Source organism: Ranitomeya imitator, chromosome 2 (assembly GCF_032444005.1).
Source record: "Ranitomeya imitator isolate aRanImi1 chromosome 2, aRanImi1.pri, whole genome shotgun sequence".
NCBI lineage: Eukaryota > Metazoa > Chordata > Amphibia > Anura > Dendrobatidae > Ranitomeya > Ranitomeya imitator.
Genome location: NC_091283.1, coordinates 714,569,235 through 714,588,901, shown reverse-complemented (window position 1 = coordinate 714,588,901; position 19,667 = coordinate 714,569,235).

The window sequence follows — 19,667 nt, the reverse complement described above, 5'->3', positions numbered from 1 at the left end:
CTTCACTCCAAGCTGGTTGGCTATTGCAGATTCAGTCTTCCCAGCCTGGTGCAGGGCTACAATTTTGTTTCTGGTGTCCTTTGACAGCTCTTTGGTCTTCACCATAGTGGAGTTTGGAGTCAGACTGTTTGAGGGTGTGCACAGGTGTCTTTTTATACTGATAACAAGTTTAAACAGGTGCCATTACTACAGGTAATGAGTGGAGGAAAGAGGAGACTCTTAAAGAAGAAGTTACAGGTCTGTGAGAGCCAGAAATCTTGATTGTTTGTTTCTGACCAAATACTTATTTTCCACCATAATATGCAAATAAAATGTTAAAAAAACAGACAATGTGATTTTCTGGATTTTTTTTTCTCAGTTTGTCTCCCATAGTTGAGGTCTACCTATGATGTAAATTACAGACGCCTCTCATCTTTTTAAGTGGTGGAACTTGCACTATTGCTGACTGACTAAATACTTTTTTGCCCCACTGTATATGTATATATATTAATATTTCATCCAGCGCGATATAGCCGAAAGCCGGTAATTTAATTGCCGGCTTCTGCTTTCTCCTTCCTAAAACCCGACATGATTTCAGACCTGGTTTACATGCAGTAAACCATGTCTTCTCCCCATTTTTTTTGCATATTCCACACTACTAATGTCAGTAGTGTGTCTATGCAAAATTTGGCCGTTCTAGCTATTAAATTAAGGGGTTAAATGGCGGAAAAAATTGGCGTGGGCTCCCGCACAATTTTCTCCGCCAGAGTAGTAAAGCCAGTGACTGAGGGCAGATATTAATAGCCTGGAGAGGGTCCACGGTTATTGGCCGTGGACCCTATCAAATTGGATTATCAAAAACAAACAAACATATATACTGTCTATATATATATATATATATATATATGTCAGTAGACACATATATGTATATATATTAATATTTCATCCAGCACGATATAGCCGAAAGCCGGTAATTTAATTGCCGGCTTCTGCTTTCTCCTTCCTAAAACCCGACATGATTTGAGACCTGGTTTACATGCAGTAAACCATGTCTTCTCCCCATTTTTTTTGCATATTCCACACTACTAATGTCAGTAGTGTGTCTATGCAAAATTTGGCCGTTCTAGCTATTAAATTAAGGGGTTAAATGGCGGAAAAAATTGGCGTGGGCTCCCGCACAATTTTCTCCGCCAGAGTAGTAAAGCCAGTGACTGAGGGCAGATATTAACCCCTTCATGACCCAGCCTATTTTGACCTTAAAGACCTTGCCATTTTTTGCAATTCTGACCAGTGTCCCTTTATGAGGTAATAACTCAGGAACGCTTCAATGGATCCTAGCGGTTCTGAGATTGTTTTTTCGTGACATATTGGGCTTCATGTTAGTGGTAAATTTAGGTCAATAAATTCTGTGTTTAATTGTGATAAAAACGGAAATTTGGCGAAAATTTTGAAAATTTCGCAATTTTCACATTTTGAAATTTTATTCTGTTAAACCAGAGAGTTATGTGACACAAAATAGTTAACAAATAACATTTCCCACACGTCTACTTTACACCAGCACAATTTTGGAAACAAAATTTTTTTTTGCTAGGAAGTTATAAGGGTTAAAATTTGACCAGCGATTTCTCATTTTTACAACGAAATTTACAAAACCATTTTTTTTAGGGACCACCTCACATTTGAAATCAGTTTGAGGGGTCTATATGGCTGAAAATACCCAAAAGTGACACCATTCTAAAAACTGCACCCCTCAAGGTGCACAAAACCACATTCAAGAAGTTTATTAAACCTTCAGATGCTTCACAGCAGCAGAAGCAACATGGAAGGAAAAAATTAACATTTAACTTTGTAGTCACAAAAATGATTTTTCAGCAACAATTTTTTTATTTTCCCAATGGTAAAAGGAGAAACTGAACAACGAAAGTTGTTGTCCAATTTGTCCTGAGTACGCTTATACCTCATATGTGGGGGTAAACCACTGTTTGGGCGCACGGCAGGGCTTGGAAGGGAAGGAGCGCCATTTGACTTTTTGAATGAAAAATTGGCTGCTCTCTTTAGCGGACACCATGTCACGTTTGGAGAGCCCCCGTGTGCCTAAAAATTGGAGCTCCCCCACAAGTGACCCCATTTTGGAAACTAGACGCCCCAAGGAACTTATCTAGATGCATAGTGAGCCCTTTAAACCCCCAGGTGCTTCACAAATTGATCTGTAAAAATGAAAAAGTACTTTTTTTTCACAAAAAATTATTTTCGCCTCAATTTTTTCATTTTCAGATGGACAACAGGATAAAATGGATCCTAAAATTTGTTGAGCAATTTCTCCCGAGTACGCCGATACCTCATATGTGGGGGTAAACCACTGTTTGGGCACACGGCAGGGCTCGGAAGGGAAGGCGCGCCTTTTGACTTTTTGAATGGAAAATTAGCTCCAATTGTTAGCGGACACCATGTCGCATTTGGAGAGCCCCTGTGTGCCTATGCATTGAAGCTCCCCCACAAGTGACCCCATTTTGGAAACTAGACCCCCCAAGGAACTTATCTAGATGCATACTGAGTACTTTAAACCCCCAGGTGCTTCACAGAAGTTTATAATGCAGAGCCATGAAAATAAAAAATAATTTTTCTTTTCTCAAAAATGATTTTTTAGCCTGAAATTTCCTATTTTGCCAATGGTAATAGGAGAAATTGGACCACAAATGTTGTTGTCCAGTTTGTCCTGAGTACGCAGATACCCCATATGTGGGGGTAAACCACTGTTTGGGCGCACGGCAGGGCTCAGAAGGGAAGGCACGCCATTTGGCTTTTTAAATGGAAAATTAGCTCCAATCATTAGCGGACACCATGTCGCGTTTGGAGAGCCCCTATGTGCCTAAACATTGGAGATCCCCCACAAATGACCCCATTTTGGATACTAGACCCCCAAAGGAACTAATCTAGATGTGTGGTGAGCACTTTGAACCCTCAAGTGCTTCACAGAAGTTTATAACGCAGAGCCATGAAAATAAAATAAAAAATTTCTTTTCTCAAAAATGATTTTTTAGCCCGCAATTTTTTATTTTCCCAAGGGTAACAGGAGAAATTTGACCCCAAAAGTTGTTGTCCAGTTTCTCCTGAGTACGCTGATACCCCATATGTGGGGGTAAACCACTGTTTAGGCACATGCTGGGGCTCGGAAGTGAAGTAGTGACGTTTTGAAATGCAGACTTTGATGGAATGCTCTGCAGGCGTCACGTTGCGTTTGCAGAGCCCCTGATGTGGCTAAACAGTAGAAACCCCCCACAAGTGACCCCATTTTGGAAACTAGACCCCGAAAGGAACTTATCTAGATGTGAGGTGAGCACTTTGAACCCCCAAGTGCTTCACAGAAGTTCATAACACAGAGCAGTGAAAATAATAAATACGTTTTATTTCCTCAAAAATAATTTTTTAGCCCAGAATTTTTTAATTTTCCCAAGGGTAACAGGAGAAATTTGACCCCAATATTTGTTGTCCAGTTTCTCCTGAATACGGTGATACCCCACATGTGGGGGTAAACTACTATTTGGGCACTTGCCGGGGCTCGGAAGTGAAGTAGTGACGTTTTGAAATACAGACTTTGATGGAATGCTCTACGGGCGTCACGTTGCGTTTGCAGAGCCCCTGATGTGACTAAACAGTAGAAACCCCCCACAAGTCACCCCATTTCGGAAACTAGACCCCGAAATGAAATTATCTAGATATGTGGTGAGCACTTTCAACCCCCAAGTGCTTCACAGAAGTTTATAACGCAGAGCCGTGAAAATAATAAATACGTTTTCTCTCCTCAAAAATAATTTTTTAGCCCAGAATTTTTTATTTTCCCAAGGGTTACAGGAGAAATTGGACCACAAAAGTTGTTGTCCAGTTTCTCCTGAGTACGCCGATACCCCATGTGTGGGGGTAAACCACTGTTTGGGCACACGTCGGGGCTCAGAAGGGAAGTAGTGACTTTTGAAATGCAGACTTTGATGGAATGGTCTGCGGGCGTCACGTTGCGTTTGCAGAGCCCCTGGTGTGCCTAAACAGAAGAAACCCCCCACAAGTGACCCCATTTTGGAAACTAGACCCCCAAAGGAACTTATCTGGATATGTGGTGAGCACTTTCAACCCCCAAGTGCTTTACAGAAGCTTATAACGCAGAGCCGTGAAAATAATAAATACGTTTTCTTTCCTCAAAAATAATTTTTTAGCCCAGAATTTTTTATTTTCCCAAGGGTTACAGGAGAAATTGGACCCCAAAAGCTGTTGTCCAGTTTCTCCTGAGTACGCCGATACCCCATGTGTGGGGGTAAACCACTGTTTGGGCGCACGTCGGGGCTCAGAAGGGAAGTAGTGACTTTTGAAATGCAGACTTTGATGGAATTGTCTGCGGACGTCACGTTGCGTTTGCAGAGCCCCTGGTGTGCCTAAACAGTAGAAACCCCCCACAAGTGACCCCATTTTGGAAACTAGACCCCCCAAGGAACTTATCTAGATATGTGCTGAGCACTTTGAACCCCCAAGTGCTTCACAGACGTTTACAACGCAGAGCCGTGAAAATAAAAAATCATTTTTCTTTCCTCAAAAATTATGTTTTAGCAAGCAATTTTTTATTTTCTCAAGGGTAACAGGAGAAATTGGACCACAGTAATTGTTGCGCAGTTTGTCCTGAGTATGCTGGTACCCCATATGTGGGGGTAAACCACTGTTTGGGCACACGTCGGGGCTCGGAAGTGAGGGAGCACCATTTGACTTTTTGAATACAAGATTGGCTGGAATCAATGGTGGCACCATGTTGCGTTTGGAGACCCCCTGATGTGCCTAAACAGTGGAAACCCCTCAATTCTAACTCCAACACACCCCTAAACCTTATCCCAACTGTAGCCGTAACCCTAATCACAACCCTAACCCCAACACACCCCTAACCACAACCCTAATTCCAACCCAACCCTAACCCTAAGGCTATGTGCCAACGTTGCGGATTCGTATGAGATTTTTCAGCACCATTTTTGAAAAATGCGCGGGTAAAAGGCACTGCGTTTTACCTGCGGATTTACCGCGGATTGCCAGTGTTTTTTGTGCGGATTTCACCTGTGGATTCCTATTGAGGAACAGGTGTAAAACGCTGCGGAATCCGCACAAAGAATTGACATGCTGCGGAAAATACAACACAGCGTTTCCGCGCGGTATTTTCCGCACCATGGGCACAGCGGATTTGGTTTTCCATATGTTTACATGGTACTGTAAACCTGATGGAACACTGCTGCGGATCCGCAGTGGCCAATCCGCACCGTGTGCACATAGCCTAATTCTAAAGGTATGTGCACACGCTGCGGAAAACGCTGCGGATCCGCAGCAGTTTCCCATGAGTTTACAATTCAATGTAAACCTATGGGAAACAAAAATCGCTGTACACATCTCTTCTTTCTGCGGATTCCGCAGCGATTTTACAACTGTTCCAATAGAAAATCGCAGTTGTAAAACTGCAGTGAAATGCGCAGAAAAACCGCGGTAAATCCACAGCGGTTTAGCACTGCGGATTTATCAAATCCTCTGCGGAAAAATCCGCAGAGGACCAGAATACGTGTGCACATCCCGAACCCTAACCCTACCCCTAACCCTAGCCCTAACCCTAACCCTACCCCTAACCCTACCCCTAACCCTACCCCTAACCCTAACCCTACCCCTAACCCTAACCCTACCCCTAACCCTACCCCTAACCCTACCCCTAACCCTAACCCTACCCCTAGTTCTAACTCCAACCTTAGTGAAAAAAAAAAATTCTTTATTTTTTTTATTGTCCCTACCTATGGGTGACAAAGGGGGGGGGGGGTCATTTACTATTTTTTTATTTTGATCACTGAGATCTGCAGATCTGTAACGTCCAACGATGTAAATCCTTCTGAAGGGGTTAAAATATTTTGCAGCCAGGAGCTTTGCTAATGCAATGCTGCTCCTTGCTGCAAAACCCCAGAGAATGAGGCTAAATATAGATCAATGATCTATATTTAGCTTCATTTGCGGTGAGGCGCCCTCTGCTGGCTGTTCATAGATCGTGGGAACTTACCTAGAAAGCCTGGGAGCTTTGGGAGCCTGGGAGCTTTCTAGGTAAGTTCCCACGATCTATGAACAGCCAGCAGAGGGCGCCTCACCGCAAATGAAGCTAAATATAGATCATTGATCTATATTTAGCCTCATTCTCCGGGGTTTTGCAGCAAGGAGCAGCATTGCATTAGCAAAGCTCCTGGCTGCAAAATATTTTAACCCCTTCAGAAGGATTTACATCGTTGGACGTTACAGATCTGCGGAGGGTAAGTATATTGTTGGTTTATTATGTTTTTTTACTCACAGAACGAGGGTCTTCAGTGACTGGATTGGGCGTAGAATAAAATACTCCAACAACCATTGTTTTTATTTCATTAAAATAATTTAAAATATTGTGTTTGTCTTTTATTTAACCCTTTCATTCAATTGGATTAATAATGGATAGGTGTCATAATTGACGCCTCTCCATTATTAATTAGGCTTAATGTCACCTTACAATAGCAAGGTGGCATTAACCCTTCATTACCCCATATCCCACCGCTACACGGGAATGGGAAGAGAGTGGCCAAGTGCCAGAATAGGCGCATCTTCCAGATGTGCCTTTTCTGGGGTGGCTGGGGGCAGATGTTTTTAGCCAGGGGGGGGCCAATAACCGTGGACCCTCTCCAGGCTATTAATATCTGCCCTCAGTCACTGGCTTTACTACTCTGGCGGAGAAAATTGTGCGGGAGCCCACGCCAATTTTTTCCGCCATTTAACCCCTTAATTTAATAGCTAGAACGGCCAAATTTTGCATAGACACACTACTGACATTAGTAGTGTGGAATATGCAAAAAAAATGGGGAGAAGACATGGTTTACTGCATGTAAACCAGGTCTCAAATCATGTCGGGTTTTAGGAAGGAGAAAGCAGAAGCCGGCAATTAAATTACCGGCTTTCGGCTATATCGCGCTGGATGAAATATTAATATATATATATATATATATATGTGTCTCACTGACATATATATATATACCTATTCTATGTGTACACATTTATTCGACCTATTCTATTCTAAGCTGTCAGTGTGATTTTACTGTACACCGCACTGAATTGATGGCTTTTCTCTCTAACAGCGCTGCGTATTCCTCGCAAGTCACACTGCTGGTCCGTGTGTGATCCGTATTTTTGGGGCTTCCATAGACTTTCATTGGCGATTCTCGGCCGCGAAACGCTGACAATCGCAGCATGCTGCGATTTCACTCGGATCCTGAATACGGCCGAGAAAATATCGGATGATGGGAGCTGCCCCATAGATTAACATTGGGACGAATGCTATGCGATTTTTTTATCGCATTGCACTCGTCCGTATTACGGTCTAGTGTGACCCCGGCCTTATAAGTAGGGTTGAGCGAAACGGGTCGAACATTTTCAAAAGTCGCCGACTTTTCACAAAGTTGGGTTTCATGAAACCCGATCCGACCCCTGTGCGGGGTCGGCCATGCGGTACTCGACTTTCGCGCCAAAGTATTTTTTTTTTCTAAAGTCTCCCTGAAAAAAAAAAAAAACAAATCAGTGGGAGATTAATATTGCCCTTTCTGCTTGTGTGCCAGTCTTGACTCCTGGGTGTGCCATCTCTCTCTCTCCAATTGTGGGCCATAGAAAGCCTATTAATTTTTTTGCTTGATTTGGGTTCCAAAATCTACCTGAAAAAATCACTAAATCAATCAGTGGGAGATAAATATTGGCCTCTGGGCTTGTGTGCCACTCCTGACTCCTGTGTGCGTCCTCTCTCACTCACTGGGCCCTAGAAAGGCTATTTTATGTTTTATTTGTTTTCTAAATTCTCCCTGAAAAAATCATTTCATTTTATTTGGTTTATAAATTCTTCCTTAACATAGTAACATAGTAACATAGTTAGTAAGGCCGAAAAAAGACATTTGTCCATCCAGTTCAGCCTATATTCCATTATAATAAATACCCAGATCTACGTCCTTCTACAGAACCTAATAATTGTATGATACAATATTGTTCTGCTCCAGGAAGACATCCAGGCCTCTCTTGAACCCCTCGACTGAGTTCGCCATCACCACCTCCTCAGGCAAGCAATTCCAGATTCTCACTGCCCTAACAGTAAATAATCCTCTTCTATGTTGGTGGAAAAACCTTCTCTCCTCCAGACGCAAAGAATGCCCCCTTGTGCCCGTCACCTTCCTTGGTATAAACAGATCCTCAGCGAGATATTTGTATTGTCCCCTTATATACTTATACATGGTTATTAGATCGCCCCTCAGTCGTCTTTTTTCTAGACTAAATAATCCTAATTTCGCTAATCTATCTGGGTATTGTAGTTCTCCCATCCCCTTTATTAATTTTGTTGCCCTCCTTTGTACTCTCTCTAGTTCCATTATATCCTTCCTGAGCACCGGTGCCCAAAACTGGACACAGTACTCCATGTGCGGTCTAACTAGGGATTTGTACAGAGGCAGTATAATGCTCTCATCATGTGTATCCAGACCTCTTTTAATGCACCCCATGATCCTGTTTGCCTTGGCAGCTGCTGCCTGGCACTGGCTGCTCCAGGTAAGTTTATCATTAACTAGGATCCCCAAGTCCTTCTCCCTGTCAGATTTACCCAGTGGTTTCCCGTTCAGTGTGTAATGGTGATATTGATTCCCTCTTCCCATGTGTATAACCTTACATTTATCATTGTTAAACCTCATCTGCCACCTTTCAGCCCAAGTTTCCAACTTATCCAGATCCATCTGTAGCAGAATACTATCTTCTCTTGTATTAACTGCTTTACATAGTTTTGTATCATCTGCAAATATCGATATTTTACTGTGTAAACCTTCTACCAGATCATTAATGAATATGTTGAAGAGAACAGGTCCCAATACTGACCCCTGCGGTACCCCACTGGTCACAGCGACCCAGTTAGAGACTATACCATTTATAACCACCCTCTGCTTTCTATCACTAAGCCAGTTACTAACCCATTTACACACATTTTCCCCCAGACCAAGCATTCTCATTTTGTGTACCAACCTCTTGTGCGGCACGGTATCAAACGCTTTGGAAAAATCGAGATATACCACGTCCAATGACTCACCGTGGTCCAGCCTATAGCTTACCTCTTCATAAAAACTGATTAGATTGGTTTGACAGGAGCGATTTCTCATAAACCCATGCTGATATGGAGTTAAACAGTTATTCTCATTGAGATAATCCAGAATAACATCCCTCAGAAACCCTTCAAATATTTTACCAACAATAGAGGTTAGACTTACTGGCCTATAATTTCCAGGTTCACTTTTAGAGCCCTTTTTGAATATTGGCACCACATTTGCTATGCGCCAGTCCTGCGGAACAGACCCTGTCGCTATAGAGTCCCTAAAAATAAGAAATAATGGTTTATCTATTACATTACTTAGTTCTCTTAGTACTCGTGGGTGTATGCCATCCGGACCCGGAGATTTATCTATTTTAATCTTATTTAGCCGGTTTCGCACCTCTTCTTGGGTTAGATTGGTGACCCTTAATATAGGGTTTTCATTGTTTCTTGGGATTTCACCTAGCATTTCATTTTCCACCGTGAATACCGTGGAGAAGAAGGTGTTTAAGATGTTAGCTTTTTCCTCGTCATCTACAACCATTCTTTCCTCACTATTTTTTAAGGGGCCTACATTTTCAGTTTTTATTCTTTTACTATTGATATAGTTGAAGAACAGTTTGGGATTAGTTTTACTCTCCTTAGCAATGTGCTTCTCTGTTTCCTTTTTGGCAGCTTTAATTAGTTTTTTAGATAAAGTATTTTTCTCCCTATAGTTTTTTAGAGCTTCAATGGTGCCATCCTGCTTTAGTAGTGCAAATGCTTTCTTTTTACTGTTAATTGCCTGTCTTACTTCTTTGTTTAGCCACATTGGGTTTTTCCTATTTCTAGTCCTTTTATTCCCACAAGGTATAAACCGCTTACACTGCCTATTTAGGATGTTCTTAAACATTTCCCATTTATTATCTGTATTCTCATTTCTGAGGATATTGTCCCAGTCTACCAGATTAAGGGCATCTCTAAGCTGTTCAAACTTTGCCTTCCTAAAGTTCAATGTTTTTGTGACTCCCTGACAAGTCCCCCTAGTGAAAGACAGGTGAAACTGCACAATATTGTGGTCGCTATTTCCTAAATGCCCAACCACCTGCAGATTTGTTATTCTGTCAGGTCTATTAGATAGTATTAGGTCTAAAAGTGCTGCTCCTCTGGTTGGATTCTGCACCAATTGTGAAAGATAATTTTTCTTGGTTATTAGCAGAAACCTGTTGCCTTTATGGGTTTCACAGGTTTCTGTTTCCCAGTTAATATCCGGGTAGTTAAAGTCCCCCATAACCAGGACCTCATTATGGGTTGCAGCTTCATCTATCTGCTTTAGAAGTAGACTTTCCATGGTTTCTGTTATATTTGGGGGTTTGTAACAGACCCCAATGAGAATTTTGTTACCATTTTTCCCTCCATGAATTTCAACCCATATGGACTCGACATCCTCATTCCCTTCGCTAATATCCTCCCTTAAAGTGGACTTTAGACAAGACTTTACATAGAGACAAACCCCTCCTCCTCTCCGATTTTTACGATCCTTTCTAAACAGACTGTAACCCTGTAAGTTAACTGCCCAGTCATAGCTTTCATCTAACCATGTCTCGGTTATTCCCACTATGTCAAAGTTACCTGTAGATATTTCTGCTTCTAGTTCTTCCATCTTGTTTGTCAGGCTTCTGGCGTTTGCGAGCATGCAGTTCAGAGGATTTTGTTTTGTTCCAATCTCCTCACTGTGGATTGTTTTAGAAATGTTCTTACCTCCCTTCTGAGTATGTTTTCCTGGGTCGTCTTTGTTCGAGTCTAATGTTTTTCTTCCCGTCCCCTCTTCTTCTAGTTTAACGCCCTCCTGATGAGTGTAGCGAGTCTTCTGGCGAATGTGTGTTTCCCAGGTTTGTTGAGGTGTAGTCCGTCTCTGGCGAGGAGTCCATCGTACAAGTAATTCACACCGTGGTCCAGGAATCCGAATCCTTGTTGTCTGCACCATCGTCTTAGCCAGTTGTTTGCATCAAGGATCCTGTTCCATCTCCTGGTGCCATGCCCGTCTACTGGAAGGATAGAAGAAAAAACTACCTGTGCATCCAGTTCCTTTACTTTCTTCCCCAACTCTTCAAAGTCCTTGCAGATTGTCGGTAGGTCCTTCCTTGCCGTGTCATTGGTGCCAACATGTATCAGAAGAAATGGGTGGACGTCCTTGGAGCTGAAGAGCTTTGGTATCCTATCGGTCACATCCTTGATCATCGCACCTGGAAGGCAGCATACTTCTCTTGCAGTTATGTCCGGTCTGCAGATGGCTGCTTCTGTGCCTCTCAGTAGTGAGTCTCCCACCACCACCACTCTTCGTTGCTTCTTGGCTGTACTTTTTGCTGTCACTTGTTGCTGTGTGCCCTTTTCTTTTTTGCTTGCTGGTATTGCTTCATTCTTGGGTGTGCCATCTTCATCCTCTACAAAGATTTGATATCGGTTCTTCAGTTGTGTGTTTGGTGATTTCTCCATGGTCTTCTTGCTTCTTTTGGTCACATGCTTCCACTCATCTGCTTTTGGAGGTTCTCTGACACTTTTTGCACCTTCTGTGACCAGTAGAGATGCTTCTGTTCTGTCTAGAAAGTCTTCATTCTCTTTGATGAGTTTCAAAGTTGCTATTCTTTCTTCCAGACCCCGCACCTTTTCTTCTAAAAGGGCCACTAGTCTACACTTCTGACAGGTGAAATTGGATTCTTCTTCTGGTCGATCTGTGAACATGTAGCACATGCTGCAGCTCACCATGTAGGTTGTCACATCTGCCATGTTGCTCCTAGATCCTGCTGACTTGCTGTGTGTTTTCCTTCTTGTGTAATCTACTCAGTCAAGCTCTCTTGCAATAATGTCCTACAGGCAAAAATTTTGGTTTGGTGATGCTTTCGAAGCAGCTGGTCCCGGCTGTACCCAACGATCTTCTAGCTTAGGGAGACTTCGCTTCTCCCAGAAGGCACCTGGAATATGCAAATTAGCCTCCTGAAGCTTGAATCCCTGGTTTGGTGATGCTTTCGAAGCAGCTGGTCCCGGCTGTACCCAACGATCTTCTAGCTTAGGGAGACTTCGCTTCTCCCAGAAGGCACCTGGAATATGCAAATTAGCCTCCTGAAGCTTGAATCCCTGCTTTGGTGATGCTTTCGAAGCAGCTGGTCCCGGCTGTACCCAACGATCTTCTAGCTTAGGGAGACTTCGCTTCTCCCAGAAGGCACCTGGAATATGCAAATTAGCCTCCTGAAGCTTGAATCCCTGGTTTGGTGATGCTTTCGAAGCAGCTGGTCCCGGCTGTACCCAACGATCTTCTAGCTTAGGGAGACTTCGCTTCTCCCAGAAGGCACCTGGAATATGCAAATTAGCCTCCTGAAGCTTGAATCCCTGGTTTGGTGATGCTTTCGAAGCAGCTGGTCCCGGCTGTACCCAACGATCTTCTAGCTTAGGGAGACTTCGCTTCTCCCAGAAGGCACCTGGAATATGCAAATTAGCCTCCTGAAGCTTGAATCCCTGGTTTGGTGATGCTTTCGAAGCAGCTGGTCCCGGCTGTACCCAACGATCTTCTAGCTTAGGGAGACTTCGCTTCTCCCAGAAGGCACCTGGAATATGCAAATTAGCCTCCTGAAGCTTGAATCCCTGGTTTGGTGATGCTTTCGAAGCAGCTGGTCCCGGCTGTACCCAACGATCTTCTAGCTTAGGGAGACTTCGCTTCTCCCAGAAGGCACCTGGAATATGCAAATTAGCCTCCTGAAGCTTGAATCCCTGGTTTGGTGATGCTTTCGAAGCAGCTGGTCCCGGCTGTACCCAACGATCTTCTAGCTTAGGGAGACTTCGCTTCTCCCAGAAGGCACCTGGAATATGCAAATTAGCCTCCTGAAGCTTGAATCCCTGGTTTGGTGATGCTTTCGAAGCAGCTGGTCCCGGCTGTACCCAACGATCTTCTAGCTTAGGGAGACTTCGCTTCTCCCAGAAGGCACCTGGAATATGCAAATTAGCCTCCTGAAGCTTGAATCCCTGGTTTGGTTTCCTTAAAAAATCTTTTTTTTTTTTTTTTTTTTCTAAAGTCTCCTTTTTAAAAAAAAAAACACAAATCAGTGGGAGATTAATATTTACATTTGCGCTTCAGTGACAGTCCTGCGTGTGTGGCATCTCTCTCATTTGTTGCCACCAACAACAGAGTGTGTAACATTGTGCCTGATTTTCGTTGTGGTCTCACCCACCTGTAAAGGGGTAGCTAAATCATACTGAAGTTATAGCTCACCGTGTAAGTTGTGTGACTGCAACAAATACCGTTAGTTTGGTAACGTTTTTAAAACAATGAGGAAGTCTGGTGGAAGAGGTTGTGGCCGGGGGCGTTCATTGTCAGCTGGTAATGAGGGTAGTGGTAGTGGTGGAGCATCAGGTGGTCGTGGGAAAAAAAATATTGCACCTAAGTCTGGAGCTGTGGAGCCAGGTTCGTCGTCTGGCTACACAAGGCCTCGAACGCTCCCTTTTCTGGGAGTAGGAAAACCGCTTTTAAAGCCGGAGCAGCAAGAGCAAGTTTTGGCTTTTCTTGCTGACTCAGCCTCTAGCTCTTTTGCCTCCTCTCGTGAAACTGGTAAATGTAAAAGCAGCGCGTCGTTAGTGGATGTTCACGGTCAGGGACAAGTCGCTTCCTTGTCCTCTTCAGCAAAAACAACAACAGAGAAGAATGCAGCAGGCGACACAACGGGTTACTCCATGGAGCTCTTTACACATACCGTCCCTGGCTTAGAAAGTGAAGCAGTTAACAGTCCATACCCATTACAAGTTGAATCTGACATGGAGTGCACTGATGCACAGCCACAGCCAGACTACTATGCTGGTCCTTTGACTCAGACCACAACATTGCCCTCGCAGGGTGCTGATCAAGAATCAGACCCTGATGAGACTATGTTGCCCCATCACGAACGCTATACCACCGACCGACAAGGTGACACAGACGAAGTTGCACACGAGCTACAAGAAGAGGTAATAGATGACCCAGTTCTTGACCCCGATTGGCAGCCATTGGGGGAACAGGGTGCAGGCGGCAGCAGTTCTGAAGCGGAGGAGGAGGGGCCGCAGCAGGCATCAACATCGCAACAGGTTCCATCTGCCGGGCCCGTATCTTGCCCAAAACGCGTGGCAAAGTCAAAACCTGTTGGAGGACAGCGTGGCCATCCGGTTAAAGCTCAGTCTGCAATGCCTGAAAAGGTATCCGATGCTAGAAAGAGTGCAGTCTGGCATTTTTTTAAACTATATCCAATTGATCAGCGCAAAGTCATCTGTCAAAAATGTTCAACTACCTTAAGCAGAGGGCAGAATCTGAAAAGTCTCAATACAAGTTGCATGCATAGACATTTAACCACCATGCATTTGCAAGCTTGGACTAACTACCAAACGTCCCTTAAGGTTGTAGCACCCTCGGCCAATGAAGCTAGTCATCAACGCAACATCCCTTCCGGCAGTGTAGGGCCACCATTTTCTGCACCACCTGCAGTATCTGTGCAGGTTTCTTTGCCAGGCCAAAGAAGTCAGGGTCAGGGAATCACCAGTTTCGTAGTAGGAAACACTGCATCTAGGGCACCGGCGGCAACAATACCATCTCCCACCGTCTCTCAGTCTGCCATGTCCACCGGCACCCCCGCTAGTTCCACGATCTCCAGCTCTCCAGTCCAGCTCACCCTACATGAGACTATGGTTAGAAAAAGGAAGTACTTAGCCTCGCATCCGCGTACACAGGGTTTGAACGCCCACATAGCTAGACTAATCTCATTAGAGATGATGCCCTACCGGTTAGTTGAAAGCGAAGCTTTCAAAGCCCTGAAGGACTACGCTGTACCACGCTACGAGCTACCCAGTCGACACTTTTTTTCCAGAAAAGCCATCCCAGCCCTCCACCAGCATGTTAAAGAGCGCATCGTCCATGCACTCAGGCAATCTGTGAGCACAAAGGTGCACCTGACAACAGATGCATGGACCAGTAGGCATGGCCAGGGACGTTACGTGTCCATCACGGCACACTGGGTAAATGTGGTGGATGCAGGGTCCACAGGGGACAGCAAGTTTGGGACAGTTCTGCCTAGCCCACGGTCTAGGAAACAGTTGGCTGTAGCCATTCGCACCCCCTCCTCCTCGTCCTCCTGCAGAAGCGAGACCTCGTCCACAGACCGCAGTCGCACAACCACTCCATCCGCAGCTGCCACTGTTGCACACCAGGTCTCCCATTATGGGGCAGCTACTGGCAAACGTCAGCAGGCTGTATTGGCTATGAAGTGTTTGGGCGACAACAGACACACCGCTGAAGTTCTGTCCGAGTTCTTGCAGAAAGAAACGCAGTCGTGGCTGGGCACTGTAGATCTTGAGGCAGGCAAGGTAGTGAGTGATAACGGAAGGAATTTCATGGCTGCCATCTCCCTTTCCCAACTGAAACACATTCCTTGCCTGGCTCACACCTTAAACCTGGTGGTGCAGTGCTTCCTGAAAAGTTATCCGGGGTTATCCGACCTGCTCCTCAAAGTGCGTGGACTTTGCTCACATATCCGCCGTTCGCCCGTACACTCCAGCCGTATGCAGACCTATCAGCGTTCTTCGAACCTTCCCCAGCATCGCCTAATCATAGACGTTGCAACAAGGTGGAACTCAACACTGCACATGCTTCAGAGACTGTGTGAACAGAGGCGGGCTGTTATGTTTTTGTGGGAGGATACACATACACGGGCAGGCAGTAGGATGGCAGACATGGAGTTGTCAGGTGTGCAGTGGTCGAAGATTCAAGACATGTGTCAAGTCCTTCAGTGTTTTGAGGAATGCACACGGCTGGTTAGTGCAGACAACGCCATAATAAGCATGAGCATCCCCCTAATGCGTCTGCTGATGCAAAGTTTGATGCACATAAAGGATCAGGCGTCTGCAGCTGAGGAAGAGGAAAGCCTTGATGACAGTCAGCCATTGTCTGGCCAGGGCAGTGTTCAGAACGAGGTAGCGGGCGAAGAGGAGGAGGAGGACGAGGAGGATGATGGGGATGATTATATTTTTAATGAGGAAGCTTTTCCGGGGCCAGTGGAAATTGTTGGCGCGGCAAGGCTTCTGGTTTTTGGAGGGACACAAGTGACGTGGATTTGCCTGAAACTGCCCTTCAACCAAGCACAACCACAGATTTGAGTACTGGAACTTTGGCCCACATGGCGGATTATGCCTTACGTATCCTCAAAAGGGACACACGCATAACAAAAATGATGAACGATGACGATTACTGGTTGGCCTGCCTCCTTGATCCTCGCTATAAAGGCAAATTGCAAAATATAATGCCACATGAGAACTTGGAACTAATATTAGCAACCAAACAATCAACTCTTGTTGACCGTTTGCTTCTGGCATTCCCTGCACACAGCGCCCGTGATCGTTCTAACACGAGCTGCAGGGGCCAGCAGACCAGAGGTGTTAGAGGGGCAGAAATCAGAAGTGTCGTTGGCCAGAGGGGTTTTCTGACCAGGTTGTGGAGTGATTTTGCTATGACCGCAGACAGGACAGGTACTGCAGCATCAATTCAAAGTGACAGGAGACAACATTTGTCCAGTATGGTTACTAACTATTTTTCATCCCTTATCGACGTTCTCCCTCAACCGTCATTCCCATTTGATTACTGGGCATCAAAATTAGACACCTGGCCAGAATTGGCAGAATATGCATTGCAGGAGCTTGCTTGCCCGGCAGCTAGTGTCCTATCAGAAAGAGTATTCAGTGCTGCAGGTTCAATACTAACAGAAAAAAGGACTCGTCTGGCTACCCAAAATGTAGATGATCTAACCTTCATTAAAATGAACCACAACTGGATTTCGAAATCTTTTGCCCCACCTTGCCCGGCTGACACCTAGCTTTCCTATGTAAAGGTCTTGCCTGTGGACTATTCTGAACGACTTTTCCAATCTCGTAATTTGCAGCACCTGATTGTCCAGCATCCGACATGTTAACACCTCCCTAAATGGCCAAAGTCCCCACATGGGGCCGTGGTATCGCCACTTGGCGCCAGCACCCGTGAGAGTACTGTTTGTCTGAAGAGGTGGGTGTGCCCGCTTTTGGTCGATGGCACTGCCACTAGGTCCCTCATAGTACAATAAAGTGTCTGGCGGTGGTGGTGCGCACCCAACGTCAGACACACTGTTGTAATATGAGGGGCCCTGGGCCTGTACCGCCGGCCACAAGACAGTCCCCCCCCCAGGTCAAACAGTGCTCTACCACTTGCAAAATTTTCTCTCACAGCTCCACCAATGTTTATTCTATGCGCTGACATCCTTCAATGCCTGGCACTGTCAATACCATTGTATTGACATTTTTCTTATGTTAGGCCTTCGAAGCCTGTCTGCGGTCACTCCTTCCACTAGGCCTCCACTGACCTGTCTACTGCTGCCCGGGTTCCCCTGGAACCAATTTTAAATTGCCTACAGCCAGCCCAATTTATGATGTTAGGGCTTCGAAGCCTGTCTGCGGTCCCTCCTTCCACTAGGCCTCCACTGACCTGTCTACTGCTGCCCGGGTTCCCCTGGAACCAATTTTAAATTGCCTACAGCCAGGCCAATTTATTATGTTAGGGCTTTGAAGCCTGTTTGCGGTCCCTCCTTCCACTAGGCCTCCACTGACCTGTCTACTGCTGCCCGGGTTCCCCTGGAACCAATTTTAAATTGCCTACAGCCAGCCCAATTTATTATGTTAGGGCTTCGAAGCCTGTCTGCAGTCCCTCCTTCCACTAGGCCTCCACTGACCTGTCTACTGCTGCCCGGGTTCCCCTGGAACCAATTTTAAATTGCCTACAGCCAGCCCAATTTATTATGTTAGGGCTTCGAAGTCTGTCTGCGGTCCCTCCTTCCACTAGGCCTCCACTGACCTGTCTACTGCTGCCCGGGTTCCCCTGGAACCAATTTTAAATTGCCTACAGCCAGCCCAATTTATTATGTTAGGGCTTCGAAGCCTGTCTGCGGTCCCTCCTTCCACTAGGCCTCCACTGACCTGTCTACTGCTGCCCGGGTTCCCCTGGAACCAATTTTAAATTGCCTACAGCCAGCCCAATTTATTATGTTAGGGCTTCGAAGCCTGTCTGCGGTCCCTCCTTCCACTAGGCCTCCACTGACCTGTCTACTGCTGCCCGGGTTCCCCTGGAACCAATTTTAAATTGCCTACAGCCAGCCCAATTTATTATGTTAGGGCTTCGAAGCCTGTCTGCGGTCCCTCCTTCCACTAGGCCTCCACTGACCTGTCTACTGCTGCCCGGGTTCCCCTGGAACCAATTTTAAATTGCCTACAGCCAGCCCAATTTATTATGTTAGGGCTTCGAAGCCTGTCTGCGGTCCCTCCTTCCACTAGGCCTCCACTGACCTGTCTACTGCTGCCCGGGTTCCCCTGGAACCAATTTTAAATTGCCTACAGCCAGCCCAATTTATTATGTTAGGGCTTCGAAGCCTGTCTGCGGTCCCTCCTTCCACTAGGCCTCCACTGACCTGTCTACTGCCGCCCGTGTTCCCCTGTAACCAATTGTAAATTGCCTACAGCCAGGCCAATTTATTATGTTAGGGCTTCGAAGCCTGTCTGCGGTCCCTCCTTCCACTAGGCCTCCACTGACCTGTCTACTGCTGCCCGTGTTCCCCTGGAACCAATTGTAAATTGCCTACATCCCAATTTTTGTTATGTTAGGCCTTCGAAGCCTGTCTGCGGCCCGTTTTTCCACTACTACTACACTGACCAGGCCACTGCTGCCCGTGTTCCCCTGGAACCAATTTTAAATTGCCTACAGCCAGCCCAATTTATTATGTTAGGGCTTCGAAGCCTGTCTGCGGTCCCTCCTTCCACTAGGCCTCCACTGACCTGTCTACTGCTGCCCGGGTTCCCCTGGAACCAATTTTAAATTGCCTACAGCCAGCCCAATTTATTATGTTAGGGCTTCGAAGCCTGTCTGCGGTCCCTCCTTCCACTAGGCCTCCACTGACCTGTCTACTGCCGCCCGTGTTCCCCTGGAACCAATTGTAAATTGCCTACAGCCAGCCCAATTTATTATGTTAGGGCTTCGAAGCCTGTCTGCGGTCCCTCCTTCCACTAGGCATCCACTGACCTGTCTAATGCTGCCCGGGTTCCCCTGGAACCAATTTTAAATTGCCTACAGCCAGCCCAATTTATTATGTTAGGGCTTCGAAGCCTGTCTGCGGTCCCTCCTTCCACTAGGCCTCCACTGACCTGTCTACTGCTGCCCGGGTTCCCCTGGAACCAATTTTAAATTGCCTACAGCCAGCCCAATTTATTATGTTAGGGCTTCGAAGCCTGTCTGTGGTCCCTCCTTCCACTAGGCCTCCACTGACCTGTCTACTGCTGCCCGGGTTCCCCTGGAACCAATTTTAAATTGCCTACAGCCAGCCCAATTTATTATGTTAGGGCTTCGAAGCCTGTCTGCGGTCCCTCCTTCCACTAGGCCTCCACTGACCTGTCTACTGCTGCCCGGGTTCCCCTGGAACCAATTTTAAATTGCCTACAGCCAGCCCAATTTATTATGTTAGGGCTTCGAAGCCTGTCTGCGGTCCCTCCTTCC